Genomic DNA, 17,967 nt, shown 5'->3' with positions numbered 1-17,967 from the left:
ATGTTGAACTTGCATTCTGCCCACGAAACCGACTCCATTTTATTTGACCAAGCTGTGTTTGTTTTCCTCAGTCAAGCACTTCATTCGTTTTGCTTTGCCTTTCGCTGCAAATAAAGCCTTGGAATAAAAAAAAAGTTGCAGTTTCGGTGTATCCTTCCTTAAACCAACATCCGACGATATTTTAGTGTTTAGAATTTTTCCTGGCACGCTTTTAAAATATTCTATAAAAATGTCTGCTGTTCTCTGGTTCCATTCTGTCTGAAAAGTCATCCAAACACAGTTCCCAATAGCGCAAACCATGGTAGCACTATGATGCAGAAAATGCCTATAATACACCGATAACTTTAAATCCTGCCATGCACACTACACCCTCCGTGTCAAAGTAAACCACACGCGAGGATGTACCAAGTAGTCATACCAGACACCAACGGAAGGCAAAGTGCAGGAACCACATCCAACAACAAGCAGATGGAGAACAAAGTTAACAAATAACATGCCTGAAGTGGCAAAAACTGACACCCTCCTCAAAGGAGATAAATAAAACAGGATGTGGTTGTGGGACAACAGGAAGTTGTACCCGAAGTGAATTGCCTAGCTGCTGGATGGGGACCCACCTTACACATACGGCACATGGACAGCAACTAGGTTGTAGTGATTTGTTTTTTAACAATGCGTATGTGTTAGTGTTGTGTGAACTGTTGTCATTCTGTTAGTTCCACAATGCTCTGCGTAAGTATAAGTTATGATTAGTGCATGGCGGTGCCATTTTGTGCAGTAAACAAATGAGTTTACTTCAGGCCAACGAAAGAGATAACCAAAGTAAAGCTATCGGAATGGTGATAAACAAACGTAAATGGAAAAATATCAAACTAAGGGCCTCATGTAGGAAACACTTTACGATCGCAAAGCTTGTGAATCCCCAAAACAGGAGTTTTTGCTAGGTATGAACACAAGCCTTTTGAGAGTTGGAAAAGTCACAATGAATCACAAAATGGGGTTTGAAATGTTGTCCAAATCAAAAACTGGAGGGGCCCGTTTTTTTGAGTTGCGATGGGATTCAAGCAAAATGTATGACTGCAACTGTCTGGACAAACTATTGATCAGATACTGGTCCCCTGATTTGGGTTGGTCCCTGAGTGGCAGCGTCCCCTTTGCAAATCTTGTTAGGGGGCCTCGAGTGAAGCAGACAGTGGTCCAAGGTACACTGAATGCTCATCACAGTGTCTTTCCTGCATATCAATTTTTTTTTAATAAAGCAGCATGTGTCACTTAAAAGTAGCACTGATGTCTTTGAGAGACACAGGCTGCTTTAAAAAAACGTTGACGGGTTGTAAATAAAAGTGCAGGTATGTCACCCATGGCCCAGGATGTCTGCTGTCCCTCGTCGGCCACCATCCATGCATTCACATTCATTTGTAAAAGCTCGACAAATGTGACCTGCTTCATTTACATTAATGCAGCAGGATCTATTGCAACCCTCTGCGAATTCTCTTTTTGCAATGTGACTGAATACTAAATTAAATGCTGGTCAGGTCAAGATGTAGGTGTGTATTTTGCACCCACTGTTTGTGCCCTGCATACAATATAAAGCCATTGGTCACTTCGAATGAGGGGGTGACTAGCAATTAAAACGCAACCATTTGCTTGAATTGCAGCCTAGCCAAAAGTGTGTTTAAAATGTGTAGATTAATTATAAACCGCTGAGCTGTACCAGTGGAAAAAGCGCAGTAACTCAAACTCTTTATACAGTCGAGAATAGGGGTTCTGTAAACTCCTGCTCTCATTTCTTGACTGCGTGAAGAAGGGTTTCCATAACATTTCCTTCCACAAATAAACCCTTTCAGGGTGGCTAAGAAGCAACGGAGCCCGCCGCAGTCTCGGCCGCCTCCATGTCCACTACCAGCCCTCCCCGGAGCGCGGCTACAGACCACACCAGCCGCACTTGTGTGTTCTTCCCGTCTTGAGTTGTAATAAAAATAAACCGCGCATACAAAATTGCCGTTTTACTCCTGGAAGTGTCCACGAAGGAGATTGGACTAAATATTTGCGCTACGCACTGGAAGCAAACAAATAAAGTCATAAAGTCGGCCTGAAAGTGACCAAGTAAATATTTTAAAGGCTTCAGCAATTTCTGCAAGGAGGTGAGACTATGCCCCTAACTGGGGAAGTTTACGGCTTGTGACCTTTCAAGAATGTGACAAGTTCATTTACACAACCTTTGTCGGACACTGCTCTCTCAGGAATTTGGAATGAAATGACAGCCTGAAAGGAAGAACTAACATATGCATTGTAAAATGCAGCTATTTACAATTTAATACATTTATACTGGTTGTCTTTCTTACATTTACCTGACATCAGACAAATACAAGCGGCATCTACTTCAAGACTTTTCAGGCTTCTTTGCACTATATTTCCAGTAAAAGTTTTCTCCCCCCTTCTTTTTGAGGCCCTGGCCATGCCCTGTTTGTCACTTCTTTCTTTCAGCATCCGTTTTTTGGTGCCAATCACTTCAGCCATCCCTTTGGAAGATGGAGGCGCTGTGTCTGGGCCTCCATATCTACCTGCCGTTTCTGCTTGCCTTCTGTTGGGCCCCATTCCAGGATTAATCCCGAAGGCGGCTTCCTTCCTCATTGATGAGCCAATTTCTCCTGAGAAGGTTCACCATGATGCTCTGGATGTTTGTTGGCCTCCGGTAACCGGTCTGGCTTGCACAGTGGCTTCAAGAGTGAAGGGGGGGGGGATGGAGGGATGGAGCCTACCTAAAACTGTGATTCCCTGTAAGAACAAAGGGGTATATTACCAACAACTAGCGATAATTTTTGTCTCTAACTTGTTTAGAGACAAAAATTATCGCCGCACATCGGCGATTTTTATCGCAGATAAACCTTGCTATTAGCAAGGTTTATCGTAAATGCGATAAAAAACGGCCGCAATGCATGAATATCGCTGAAAAGTCAGCGATATTCATGCATTATAGAGCAAATGCTCTTAGCCATGTTATCCACCTCCCATTGGATAACATGGTGAAGAACTGCTCAGGGCAGGTGTTAGCTTTTGGAGATATTCGCGCTTAGCGCGAATATCTCCAAAAGTTGGTAATAGGAGATAGCGATGTTAGGGACTGTTTCCAGTCGCTAACATCTTGGCACGCCCACTTTGCATGTCATTAGTGATAAATATCACTGACATGCAAAGTGGGGCCCAAGATGGTCGCTATCTCCTATTAGCTGTCACTAACTGGTGTTAGCGACAGCTTGGTAATAGGGAGATAATTTTATCTCCGCTTTCTTGGCTTTTAAAGCCAAAAAAGCGGAGATAAACCCCCTTGATAATATGCCCCAAAGTGTATGTACTGCATATGGAACTATATATGGTTGAAATGTGGAGATGTGCAGATTTATTATGTGCAAAATCAGCTCATGTTACTGACATGTTGAAACAAATAAAAGGTTTAAAAAAAACAAAAAAAAACATTGTTGCTTTCATAAAAATATGGGCAGTAGTTAGACCGAGACAGTACTTTGTTCTTCCTATTGGTCCATTAAATAGATTCACTTTTACTGTCTCTGACGAATGTGAAACCTTTGCCATATATTACAGGAGGGGACTTACAAATGCAGTCTGAAATTAGCTTTATAGTTCACTTGTAGATTGGTGAGAAGGTTGAGAAGGGTGATACTTGAAGTGTCCCAGGCGTTTGATGTGATAAAGATACCTACTGAATCACCTTTGGGGGTGAAAATGTCAACATTGCCAAAGTTTGACGGTCTTCGATTGCTTGATGAAAGAATGCTTATGAAACAATTATTCGGTTAATCCCTGCTCATAGCTAATGACAGCACCTTTAATACACCAAACAATGCATTATTTTACAAAAATAATCCTCTGTGTGTATCATATTTCAGATGCTTCTTTATCTTGTATAAACTTGATTGTGTTACTATACTATCGGTCAGTATTCGAGCATATGATGATTATTCTGGTATTGGTTATTATTCCTGTACATGTTTAATGTATTTACTCCCCTTATGTCATTATGTTACATGGTCATGCCTATTCTTCGTTCACCCAGGTGTGAAAATGATCTATTAGACATTCACCACTTGATTCAATGCCTATTAGACGCCCCATTTGACTCATGTTTAGATTATTATTTTGGGACTGGTTATTATTCCTGTATATGATTATTTCACTTATTCCCCTTATATCACTACGCTCCATCATTTAGCCCACTCCTCGTTCACTCAGGATTTATAAATGAGCTGTTATGTGTGCACCATTTGATTCAATGTCTATTATACTCCCCATGTTATACTCATGTTTTTGATTGTTACCTTTCCCTGTAATTGTAAAGCGCTCTGATATCCCTCGGGATCAAGTTCGCGCTATATAAAACTTTATAAATAAATAAATAAAATAAAATAAATAAACAGCATTCTTGTGAACTATGAGCCAGTTTGGGATGGTCTCTAGTTGTTCTTTACTAAATTGAAGGTGGCTGCCATGTGTCTTCTCAATGGTCAATGGTTTGGTGGACCTAGAGGATGTTGTGGTTAGATGCGCCAAGGGAATAGTGCCCTATTGGGCAGAGGCTATGGGTGTGGTGCATTGCTGTCGATATCTGTACAGATTATACCTGGGCACCCCCTCCTACGTTTGCCTCCCATTCTCAGGAGTCTGTAAGGTACAAGGAGTCCGGGGACTGCTAAAAGAAAACATATGGGGCTTATTCCTTCAAGGCTGTGGGGGACTGGACTATCGTGGCTGGAGCACCATGATTACTAGGCAGTGATGTAGCACACATTTTGTTCTTTCATTTGTAGTGCTGCATCATAATCACAAGTAGTCCGCACCCGCATATATTCCTTTGTTGTACTAATGTGTGACATTAGAACGTGAACGGTAATAATGTGAATTGTGGGGTGTTAGGGATATTTTCATGTAAATGTGTGAAGATTAATGTTAAAATCACGTGTTTAGCTGAAGACATTAACGTGTAGAATTTGCACAATCTTCTGACAATTATTCACATATTTGATGTGCTTATGTAATGTGCTAATTTAGAAGTGCTCAGTTAAAAGTGTACATTTTTTATGTAATATTCATGAGGCCTGTGTGCTATTCTCTTATGTTGGCTAATTTCTGTAGGCCTGAAATGCATTTTCACTGGAAGCTCTCGCATTAGATTCAATAGTTGAATTTCCTGTGCACGTTAGATTTGTTCTTTCACACGGCGGTTCTGTTGCTGATGGAAGATTCATCCTTCTTATTTAGAATGAAGTATTTGTATTAGGAGTTGGGTTGTAGGAGAAGAGGATACATTGAGCTTTGATACTGATAATGGAGAACTGTTGTACTTTCTCATCGGAGCAGGCCTGGGAATCAAGGTTCATCTCGCAAAGGTTTGGGAGAATCGCTGCCTAATGGAAAGTTACCTACCAGGAGGTGGCCTGACTGGATGGTGTGATGTTGCAAAGCATCATGGGATACTACCTGTGGTATTGATGTATTGTAACTAAGGAAAGTGTCCGGGGACTTCTGCCTTGCCTTGAGAGAAAGAGCATCTTAGAATGAGCTCTGTAGCTTTATGCTACTTAATCCAACTGATGTGAAGAGACTTCTTATGAAGGCTTCACACGCTGACACCTTAATGGATCTTGCCTTGGGAAATGCTATGTAGGGATGTCATGCTAGTGGTAGATTAATGCTTTATATCCACAAACTTCCATTGAAAGAGAATCTTGAAGACTGCTTGATCATCTTTTGTATCCTGAATATTGAACTAATTATCCTGTTGTGGTAATGGGCCTCCGCAAGGCCTACCAGTGCTAAGGGTTCTCCCTTCTCTGCACAGAGTCCTCAGACGGTAGAATAGAAGTTGGCACAGAAACTGGAATAGAAAGTACAAAGTTTATTAAACCTCATGAGGTGGAACTACATTCACACAGCACCCTTCGGTAATGTATGAAGTAGCACACTGAATGGAAGGAGCTTGGTCCTTTTATACCCACACAGGGGCTCAAATGAAGGCGGTAGGAGTACAAAGTGCTGGTTTTAGGTACATATAAGGTCATACAGAAAGTGTACAGGCAACAAGTGGGAGGAGCTAACAGTTTGCTAATTCTGGTGGACACATCTTGACAGTTACAGACTACAGCAGCTGCAGGCTCAACTGAGCATGTGCGAAGGTGGAAGATGCTAAATATATTTCGTCTCTAGGCAGATTTCAAGAGCAGTTAACAGAAAGGTAGGACAGAGCACATGGCGAGCACATGGCAAACAAAATGGCTGACAGAAATACAAAATGGATTCTACAAAACGGACAAGATAGTCTCTAAATACAGGATATCTTCTGCTAATGCTTAACCTAATTGCTGCTAAATTACAACAGACGATCCTTTTAGCATTAGCTGAAGACATTCGTTTATCTGGGGTAATCTAGATACGCATCCTGTACATTGATGCTCATCATCCCAGTGATTTCTTTATTGAACATTTGTTGTGCTTTTATTTCTGCAATATTTCTTTTGGCAGGTGTACAAGCAGTGATACACATGGAGCAAAGCATAGGACCACATTGTATACAAGTACAGCATGTAAATAGTATCACCAGTAGTATACATAGAATAGTCAGTAGCTTCCAGCCCCAAGTAATAAAGAGTGTCCATATCCAGTTCGAAAATGTCCATGTACCAGTCTCTGTGTGAATTTCTGCAGTTTTGAGATTGCATCATATACTGAAGCTGAGTGATCTGGTATAAATACGCAACAACTGCTACCGATGATGCGACATGCACCACCACGATCAGCCAAAATCACATCAAGCACCATTCTGTTTTGGAGTGCTACAATCCTTGCAATTTACAGCTCCTCTGTAATAATCCCAAGTGCCATTGCTGTTTGATTGGTGACAGCTTCCACAACACGAGTCAATTGCCTTATCTTTCTGCTGTTCAATGCAGCACCCACAAAGAAGAACAGTCCCAAATTGAAATCAACATATTGTTGCAAAGTGGTATCAGTCTGATCAACCAAATCTGTAGTTATTGTTCATTTGTATCTATTCTTGGAAATGTAATTATACAACTTTAAATTTCGGTGATACGATGGAGGGGCCAAGAACACAGGTGGTAACAAAAATGATATGTAACATACCCCAGACCACCCAACCGGTAATTGATAGTATCCTTTATTACCACACACAAAATACGTGTTATGTGAAGACGTAAAACTGCTGTTATTAGCACCTTCAATAGTCAATGTCAAAATACATTCACTCCGTCCTACTGGAATTCTTCCAGCACTGCCAATACATAAATCTGCTTTAGCTCTGGTCACAGAAATTACAAAAGGTCCAGTGTTCTTGATGTTCCTCATATTCGTGAAGACATATGGTGTCGAAATATTATCCGGTTGATACTCTTCCCATTCCCATTTAGTCCCTTCAGCTTGAGGATAACCATCTTTATCCTGATAGCATACTTTATTTAAGTGAAAGATAATTCCACCTACTGAAGGTTTTCCGGAAGCAAACAGAAGTGCATACCAAGCATGACAAGAACCATTATGGGAAAACTGTAGAGGATTAAAAGGTATGCCTCCTTTCTTTTGGTGTGCAGGTATCATCCCACACACCCAACAGTTGGTAGCATTCGTGGCATTGTGCGTATGATGCAACATCTGGATGAATGTATTATTTAGGTAGGATTGTCGATGCTTCTGCTCATGGTAGGGAAGCGTGAAGTAATGATGTTCCACTGGAGCTGCAGTAGTGGCAACAAAAAGCTGTAGAGCAGGAGCCACTTTCTCAACAAACCAGGTGATTATTGCCGTAACCACCAGAGTAACAACAAACCCTATAGCACAAATGATTCTTTTGTTATTCATTTCAGCGACAGCGATAATTGATCTTTCTAAAAACTCATTGAAAACAATCGTTGGAGCTCTTATCCCTGGGCAGCCGTTGATTTCTTTACCACGGGCCAAGACGAGTGTCACTATACTACGCAGGACTGATCCCCCCTGCCACATCGGCGTTCCGTTTCACTAACCCAGGGCGGTAGCTCAACCAGTCTTTTTCGGCAAAGCAGATTCTTTCCTTGGTCTCTGCTGATATCGGGATTCTCCAGCGATCGTGTGGTCCGGGAAGACTTCTGCAGATTTATCAGGTGAGATAGCTTGACCTTTCCCCGTCTCCAGAATCTCTCGATGGTCGGTCAGCATAGCAGATTCCACCAAGGCAGGCGACACAGGTTTGCATTGTGTTCTATGGATCCAATTCTTCTTGTTCGTCACTCGAACTGCTGTCCTTGTTGCATGGAGCACCTGCTCTGGTCCTCGCCACCTCGGCTCCAAGCTGTTCGATCTGTCAAAGACCTTGACCATCACGTGGTCGCCAGGACGGAGTTCGCAGGCCTCACCTGTAGATCTGTCAGGAAGCGCTTCTCGAACCTGTTGATGAATAGAGATCAAACTGTCGGTTAACTGTGCCAAATAATCATTCAACAGAACACAAGGAACATCATGTATGGGGCGTGGTTTAGGAACTCCCCAAATGTTCATCGGTCTCCCAAATACTATCTCATATGGTCTAAGCCCAGATCGTGAGTGTGACACCGATCTTATGGACAACAATGCCAAAGGTAGTGCATCTGGCCATTTTAAAGACGTGGAAGCCAGCATTTTCGCCAACTTCAATTTTAAAGTAGCGTTGTACCTTTCCACTAATCCTGCTGATTGCGGGTGGAAGACTGTATGGAATTTCTGTTTGATCCCTAATCCTTTCAGGACATACTCAACAACTTGCCCAATAAAATGAGGTCCGTTGTCACTCCACAAAAGCTTACAAACACCATATCTAGGGAAAAACTCCTTTAGAAGCACCTTTGCTGTTGTCAGAGCAGTATTATCCTTTGTAGGGTATGCCTCTATCCATTTGCTAAAGGCACATACCACAACTAGGACATATTTCAAATTATTGCAGCGTTCAAGTTGGATGTAATCTATCTGCAAAACTTCAAAAGGTGCGGTTGGTGTAGCAAACCCTCCTGTAGGAGTCCGTGTCCCTTTTCCAGGATTATACTGCCAACAGATCAAACAGGCCTGTACCACTCTTTTAGCTGTGCTGGCAATTTCAGGATGCTCCCAAACTTGCGTAAGCAATTTAGTTATTGCTAGAGCTTCAACATGTGCCAGCCCATGTGCCATTTGAACCATAGGTTGTAAATAGGCTGCAGGCAATTTCCCCGTATTCATTTCTTTGTAGTGCCAACAACCCTCATCGTCCAATATTGCTTTTGTAGCCCATTGCTCAAGTTCTGCTACAGAAGCAGATCTCTGTATATCCAATACTTCTTCTCTAGCGTCATGCCAACGCTCAGCTTGTGATTTTATTACGTACATGGATGTAGTGCTTCGCTGCATCGCAGTCTCACAAGCTACGCGATCTGCAAAGGCATTGCCTTGTCCTATTTCATCAATGATTTTCTTGTGTGCGCTACACTTCATAATAGCAACTTTCTTTAGGTATGTAAGTGCAGTCAAGAGATTATGTACTAATTCTCCGTGCATTATCTGCATCCCGTAGGATGTAAGAATGCCTCTTTCCTTCCAGAGTAGGCCAAAATCATGAACCACTCCAAAAGCATAGCGGCTATCCGTGTAAATGTTCACACACAAGTCAGTGCTAAATTCACACGCTTGTGTCAAAGCTATTAGTTCTGCTGCTTGAGCCGACTTCTGAGGTATGCGAGCTATTTCCACTACTGTCTCAAGCGTGGTAATTGCATAAGCAGCTGAAGTCGTGCCATCTGGTAACTTCAAACAGGACCCATCAACCCACAGTTCCCCATCTACATCTAAAAGGGGCGTATCTTGCAAATCAATGCAACCCTTTGTCTGTTCCTCAGTAAGGAATATACAATCGTGAGGCTCCTTTGACTGAGACTGAGTCGCAGGATATGGCAACAAAGTGGCTGGGTTCAGTGTCGCACACCTCTTCAAGGTAATATGAGGTGCTAACAATGTCAATTCGTATCCTGTTAGATGAGCACTAGTTAAGTGTTGTGTCTTAGTCTGATTCAAAAGGTCATCTACTGCATGGGGTACTAGCACCAACAGTTTGTGTGACAAAACTATCCCTTCACTCTGACGTATGGACACAACTGTCGCTGAAACTGAATGGAAGCACCCAGGCTGCTTGTCCCCGTGTGTCTGTACTAAAACTGAGAATGCACAACCATCTTTCTCGTATACATAGAGTATAAAAGCCTTCGTGTAATCTGGTGTGCCTAACACTGGTGCAGAGCAAAGAGCTTGTCTTAACTGACGAAAAGCGTTTTGGCATTCATCTGTCCATGGAAGGGGGATCGGAGTGTTTTTAGTCAAAAGCGCTAGCAGGGGTTTAACAATGTGTGAAAAGCCCAATATCCATTGCCTACAAAACGAAGTCAAACCAATGAACGCACGGACATCTTTCTGTGTGGAAGGTACTGGGGTGTCTAAAATTGCTTGAATGCTATCTGGTGTCAATGCACGACCCTCCTTAGACCAAGGTGACCTAAGTAGGTTACATACGGCCTACAATATTGCAATTTCTTTCGTGATACTTTATGATGGTGTGTAGCAAGAAAAGAAAGCAAAGACAAAGTACATTTTTCACACTGCTCAGGCGTATCAGCTGCCAACAAGATGTCATCGACATATTGTATGAGAGCCACTCCTTCAGACAAAGTAAAGAATCGAGTTGTCGTTTTATGGCTTGACTATAAATACTCGGACTCTCAGTTTACCCTTGAGGAACTCTACAAAATCTGTATGATCGATTATTCAGAGTGAAACCGAACAAACATCGGCTATCAGGATGAATAGGAATCGAGAAGAAAGCATTCTTCAAATCGATTACAGAAAATGTAGTTGCTGTTGGAGGGACCAGGGTAAGTAATGTCGTTATGTCAGAAACCACAGGGCACTGCGGTACTACAATCTTGTTGACTTCTCATAAATCAATGATGAATCTATAAATCCTGGTGTCAGTATCTTTTTTCAAAATGGGAGGAATCGGACTATTGCAAACATTGTAAGAAACTTCGTCCACAACCCCCACTTTAGTCAAATCATGAACAATGCGTGTAAGTTCTTCTTCTCCTTCTCTAGAAATTTTATACTGAGGCAGTCTTGGCAAAGAAGCACCCTCCTTGGCACTAATATGCACTGTCGGAATAATCATTTGCCCTACATCGGGGTCTGAAGTAGCCCACAAAGTACTAGGGAGTGAAGCTAATGCAATGTCCTCTTTAACAATACAGGATCTCTCAATCACAGGGTAGTTGTCATTCAAAATAACCCGTACTCCTTCCGGAGAACATCATATCGTTGCCCTGAAATATTTGAGCATATCAAGACCCACAATATTATCTGGTGTGTTTGGAGAGAGCAAAAACAGACATGGAGCAATAAACTTATCAACATGGAATGCAAGTGGTTGCGACAGTGGGCTAAGGGAAGGTGTTTCATCGAAACCTATCGATGTAATCGTTAAGCCAAACAGGGGAGCCCTAGGAACCAGTGGTTTAGGCAAGGCGCTACGAGTAGCTCCTGTATCAACCAGATACTGATCAGTAGAACCCAAAACATGTGCTGTAACATAGGGACCCCTCTGATCTACTGGAACTTCAACTGATTCCTTACCCCATCCTAGGCAATCCTATGCATAAGCAGAATCTTGTAAATCAGACGGCACATAGTCGGACATTTGATATTAGTTCCTTCTATAAAAAGTGTTAAACCCATCCACGTGTTTTAGCATCAAACCTAGCGCGATCATCGTGCTTCCTCTAGGCCCTGAATTTCCTGAGCGATTTCTCATTTGTCCCCGACCACCTGGACACTGCTGAGCACGCAGTACTGGACAATCAGAAAGCCAATGTCCAAATTTCTTGCAGCATGAACACTGATCAACAGACAAATTCAAACAAGTATAGGAAGAAAAGCACGAACCATAAGATCCACGTCCACCTCTATCATTACCTCTAGAAGGCGGGCCATAAGCTTGGGCCAACATAACCTTCGTTTTCAACTCTTTAGTCTTTTTATCCTCATTACTTTTAGCTTCTAATTCTTGTCGTTCATAATACTAAGCCATAGTTAGGAGAGAAACCTGAGAAGAGGTAGTCCATGAACTCTCACTGGCCTTCAGGCAACTAGCTATTCCTGGCAAAAGGTTTGCGACATATTTATCGACAAACAGATGCCTACCCGTGTCTCTGTCAATGACTGGCCACTGAAATCGTGGAAGGCCTCCTCAAAGCGTGTACAGTCCAATCTATCTTTTTAGGGGGAATAATTGTTTTTAACTTAACTAATATAGCTGTAGGGAGATCTAGAATTAACTGACACGGTCTCTGTGCAGGTTCTCTATCTTCATCTGACTGCTCTAAATCTATCCGCAATGCTCCAAAAGTCGCACGATCATCAATTTTACACACAGGTCCCCACATATCAGGTGGTAATATTAGTCAAAAAAACAAATCAATATCAGGCAAAGTCATAGTACAAGAGCTAATGGCACCCTCAACTTCCTCATAAAAGGCTGCTGGATTCTTTCGCGGAACAGGCAATGCATTTTTAAGGGCCATAACATCTGCTCTATTCCAAGGAGTGTAAATCCAATTATAAATAAAATAACCTTTTGCATCAATAGAAGTCTTATCATCACTTGTACCCGTTCCTTTAGGAGGAACATATAAAGGCGCGGCTTCCCGCATGGGTTTCACATTAATTACAACATTCTTATCTGTTTCAGGAGTAGAAGTTCGTGCCATGCTGATTTGGGATGTTTGTGCAGCTGCATCTGTTGCCTTTTTCTCCTCTCGCAAACGGGCTGCTTCAACACGCACTTTAACCAAGCGTCTGACCGTGTCAGCCACCTGTGAGAAGACAAAAAGACCTTCACGTAGTTGTTTACAATCAACTGCTACATCATCGGGCTCCATTTTTCCGAATATTTTCTAAACCGTTCGATAACTTCTGCGGCAAATGTATTGGTAAAATTTATTTGCTCCCTTTCCTGCCAACCTTTTATACTATCTAGAAGTTCAGAAGCAGTGGCAGTACAACGAACGGCTTTACGCGCAGCAGATCTAATCTGAGACGCACGTTCAGCAGATAACATCGAGCTAGTCTCTGTAGCTTTGTCCTGGTCTTTAAGAGAGTCCTCATCTGACTCATAAGGAGCAGAAGGAAGAGTATACAGAGGTGGACAACGATCTAATAAGAGAGAATCATCTTGGGGTTTATTAAGAATAGGATAACGAGGTCTACGAACAGCATATTGACCATTTACCTGTAAATGACGCTCCCTACTTTCCCTCTCTTTAATTTCTTTAATTTCCCTATTTTTCATTTCCAATGCTTTCGCAGGAATGGTCTTACGTTGTTCTTTTTCAATCAAGGCTTGCTCACGCTTCATTCGCTCACACACTTCTTTCTCCCACATTCACACACAGTCAAACATATCTTTCCTAGCCTTTCGCTTAAACATTCGGTGCTCCACATACTGAATCTTTCGCAAATCAAATGACCCATGCATAGGCCAATGCAACTCAGGATCCGTACGAGTGTATTTATTCCATAACATTCTGTACATTATGGAAGAAATACCATACTTAATATACATGTCCCTATTAGGCGCCTCCTCCCAGGGGCCTGTTGTGCTTCGTCGAGTTTCAAACTGGTACGACTACAAAAGCAACACATCCTACGAAGTGTGCTGGAAACAGGCATGGCAAAAATAGTGCAGAATATGCAGTAATATAATCAAAGTAGCGCTTAAGGTACTCTTCGTACATTGCGCCGTTCAAACAAATTCAAATAGAGAAAAATCTCCTCATTACCTGCCTATATGAATTGCAATGCATATATAATTATCAAACAAATACTAATATTGGCCAATCTTACAAACAAAAGCCGCAGTAAGTATTACTAAACTACCTTACCAATCAAAGGCATCAAAAAACCAACAGCAAGTGCAGCAGAACGGCTCTTACCAATCAAATGGTGTCCAGGTTCCAACTGCCAAGTTCTAAAATCGACCAAATGGTCACTGCACAGTGAATCAACAGAAGAGATCTCAGTCGAGGACCGGCGCCACCTGTATGGTCAGATCAGAAAGAAACGAAAATTGCCGTGGTTGCCAAGACTCGGGTCTCCTCAAGCAGCGATCGCGTCCAAAGAGGGATTCCAATCCTTCATCTAGACCACTCCTTTGGGCATCCGAGTCACCGATGAGCCCCACGTTGGAAGCACCAATTTATGGTGATGGGCCTCAGCAAGGCCTACCAGTGCTAGGGTTTCTCCCTTCTCTGCACAGAGTACTCAGACCATAGAATAGAAGTTGGCACAGAAACTGGAAGTACAAAGTACAAAGTACAAAGTTTATTAAACCTCATGAGGTGGAACTACATTCACACAGCACCCTTCAGTAATGTATGAAGTAGCACACTGAATGGAAGGAGCTTGGTCCTTTTATACCCACACAGGGGCTCAAATGAAGGCGGTACAAGTACAAAATGCTGGTTTTAGGTACATATAAGCTCATACCGAAAGTGTACAGGCAACAAGTGGGAGGAGCTAACAGTTTGCTAATTCTGGTGGACACATCCTGACAGTTACAGACTACAGCAGCTGCAAGCTCAACTGAGAATGTGCGAAGGTGGAAGGTGCTAAATATATCTCATCTCTAGGCAGATTTAAAGAGCAGTTAACAGAAAGGTAGGACAGAGCACATGGCGAGCACATGGCAAACAAAATGGCTGACAGAAATACAAAATGGATTCCACAAAACGGACAAGATAGTCTCTAAATACAGGATGCCTTCTGCTAATGCTTAACCTAATTGCTGCCAAATTACAACACTGTGTGTTGCACTGCCTTAACTTCACACGTAGGTTTGACTTTGTATTAGTACTTATGTATTTCTACACCTTGAGGTGCCTGTATGTCCAGTTGTTCTTAGCTTTATAATACACGGACTAAATTGAATTGGGAGTCTGTGATTCTTAGGAATCATAGCAAATTGCAACTGGAATGACTGACCTACTAATGATTTTTCTCCCCTCCACGCTCTCATGCTGATAAAAATTACCATAGACCTGAGGTTCCAGAGCGGATCTAGAGCATAGAAACCGGCTCCTTCAGTTGGTAGCAGAGTAGGATTGTTATCACACCAAGCAGGGGGATAATCCGGAAAAATCTAGAAAAGACCTGGACCCCTAGAGCCCCAAAATAGAGCTCAATGATTGAGAGCGAAGAGCAACAGACTTTGACAGAGAACGACGGGGCTTGATGGTGTGGCCAGAACAGCGGCAAACAGAGATGTAAGTATCAATAGGGATGCGTTGTGTGTTAGACTGAGGGAGTATAATTGTATGATGTCTGGCAGAGTTTGTGTGAAAGTCGAGTGAATTTTGTTTCATGCCAGACGTGGTCCAAGGATTGAGATTTGAGTTTCAGGTCCTGAAGTGGCCTAGGATCCAGGGATATATTAAATAGTGTAGAAGACACGGAGTTACTGTAATTGGCTGACTGCAGATTAGAGGAATTGTCGTGAGACGTCATCAGCAGTTCCACCTAAGACAGAGAACATTCTGTGAATGGGACGTGTGGAAATCATGTGGTAAACCTTGTGTACAGGGGTGGACTATACTGATCTAGGTGACCAGCGCAGGTCGAAGGTCACTGTGTGTGAATGTTGTGATTGTGTGAGTGAATGTGGACAGAGAAATTGTGAAGGAGGGTGAACCACTGCGAGGTGGAAAACGGTGAAGTCAGAGTGTGCCATGCTGTGATAGGTCGGTGCTGTAACGCTGCGCTGGGATTGGGTGGTAGTCATCGGGAAGCTTTGATTGAAAAACTGCCTACCGAAGGGAAATTATAATCTAACCATGCAGTGTTTTAGTGTGTTACGAGATCTGTTCAGGGGAGATCAGGAAGTGGTCACTCGAGTGGGTGTACAACCAAGAGCCCACTACCATGGGATGAAGAAAGACTGCACCACCCGGTCGTCACCTCAAATCTAACTTTTGCAAGCAGATTCCACGTTTCACAGTGCCCACGGAATCTTGGTGGTGCAATCAGTATGCCCACTGCTCTTGCCCAGGCATGAGCCCTGGGCCTCCTAACCTGTACATCAACACCAGGTCTCAAACCGCTGCGCCTTCTCTGAATCTGTGACTCATCCAGCACAATCCTCTGTCAGTCCAGATTTTGCAAGCCTGGGTACAGCTACTCCGAGTCTGCAGGGGAGCATGCAGATGCAGATGAAACTGGCCCGTGGTAGGTGCATAATCACAGGTCTCCTGCCACACAAGATTTGTGCAGGAGAGGGGCTTCATGCGCCACAGCATCTGGCCAGGACAACCTCCTCCGGCATGATGATGTTGAGATGCGCAGCCCAACATTGACAATCTCCCCTGTCACATCAGTGTAGTGTTGGTGCGTGTCCATGCAGGTAACAGCGGTGGGGCGGTGGGGCTGCGTTGGGGGTGGATTTCAAAGGACAATGCAGAGGGAGAATTAAAGAAATAATTAATTTTTCCTCAGCATCGTCCTTTGAAATCCCCCTAACGGGCCCCACCGCTCCACCGCTGTTACCTGCACGGACCGCGGCTGTGTGTGTCATGCAATGCAGACTACTCTTTGTTGTTGATCAGGAGCACCTCGACTGATCACAGCTACAAGGTGCACCATGCGGGCTTCTCATGTCAGCAACGTGTCTACATCTGACATTCCAGACTTTGCCACCAGGTAAGGGTGATTGCTGATGCATCAATATCTACAGCCAGGAACCACAGGCACGTGCCCAACGCACGCACCACCTCAAACGTCAGTCTGCAGTAACTCTGCAGCACCTGTGCCTATCACTCGGGGTCTCATACAAAGGCACAGCGTGGTCTCAAGGCTATGGGTACTGTCTGCGCTTCCAGGCATTGGACACCATGCTGTAACAAGGAGTGCACAATGAAAAGTGCAGTATTGCTGTATTTCACTAACAATGTGCCCCTTTTCAGACATGCTTTTGTATTACAAAACAAGGGAGCCCCAATATTTGAAACTGGGGTAGTAAACAATGTTGTGAAGACAACAATAGTTCATGTAAGGCCAAAAGGTCCTAAAAAAGCAAGAACTGTTGATTTAAGAAAGTGTTAATCACTTAGCCTATGGCATAGGTCACATTACTGGATAAATGCCAGAGGGAGCAAAAGTAGACATTGGAAATTGTAGGAAGGGACACAGGTGGACATTGAAACAATAATTAATTTATTTATAAATATCAATTTTTCAATACAGTTGATTTATATGATCCGGTGCTCACAAAAAAAGTGAACAGGAAAGTGGTTTGGTGAGTGGAGGCAATAATAATAAACATACATCGCATTGACAACATATGCAAAAACTTTTGAAGATAATTTTTAAACAGTAAAGGAGTTTTTTGTTGTACACGAGGTCGACAGCGTTTTGATCTCAGAAATTTGACATCTTCATCAGGACAAGGTTTGTGAGTATGAGGAATTAGGCAACCCAGAAAGAAGCTGTGAAAGTTACAGTTTTAATCCTGTATGGACGGGGAGGTAGGGTAAGTCTGGCCCCAGATCACACCTTGTGGAAATCAATAGGACAAGTACACGGGGCTCCAGGTACCAGATTAATGCACTTTCTTAAGTCAACAGTTCTTGCTTTTTAAGGACCATTTGGCTTACATGAACTTTTGTTGTCTTCAGAATATAACTTTTCAGGCATGAGGCACAAATTCAGCATTTCCTCTTCACCTGGGACTATGAGTCCACACTCTACATCATGACTGTTCCTGGCTTTGTGGGGGTTGTTGACCTGTGCAGAATTTGGTCATGGCTGCTCCATTCGGCATTCTGGTGCAAACATTTCTTAATTTCTCATCAGCGGTGTCTTTGT

The sequence above is a fragment of the Lissotriton helveticus genome, chromosome 2_2 (genome assembly GCF_964261635.1).
Source record: "Lissotriton helveticus chromosome 2_2, aLisHel1.1, whole genome shotgun sequence".
NCBI lineage: Eukaryota > Metazoa > Chordata > Amphibia > Caudata > Salamandridae > Lissotriton > Lissotriton helveticus.
Note: the sequence above shows the minus strand (reverse complement) of the source record.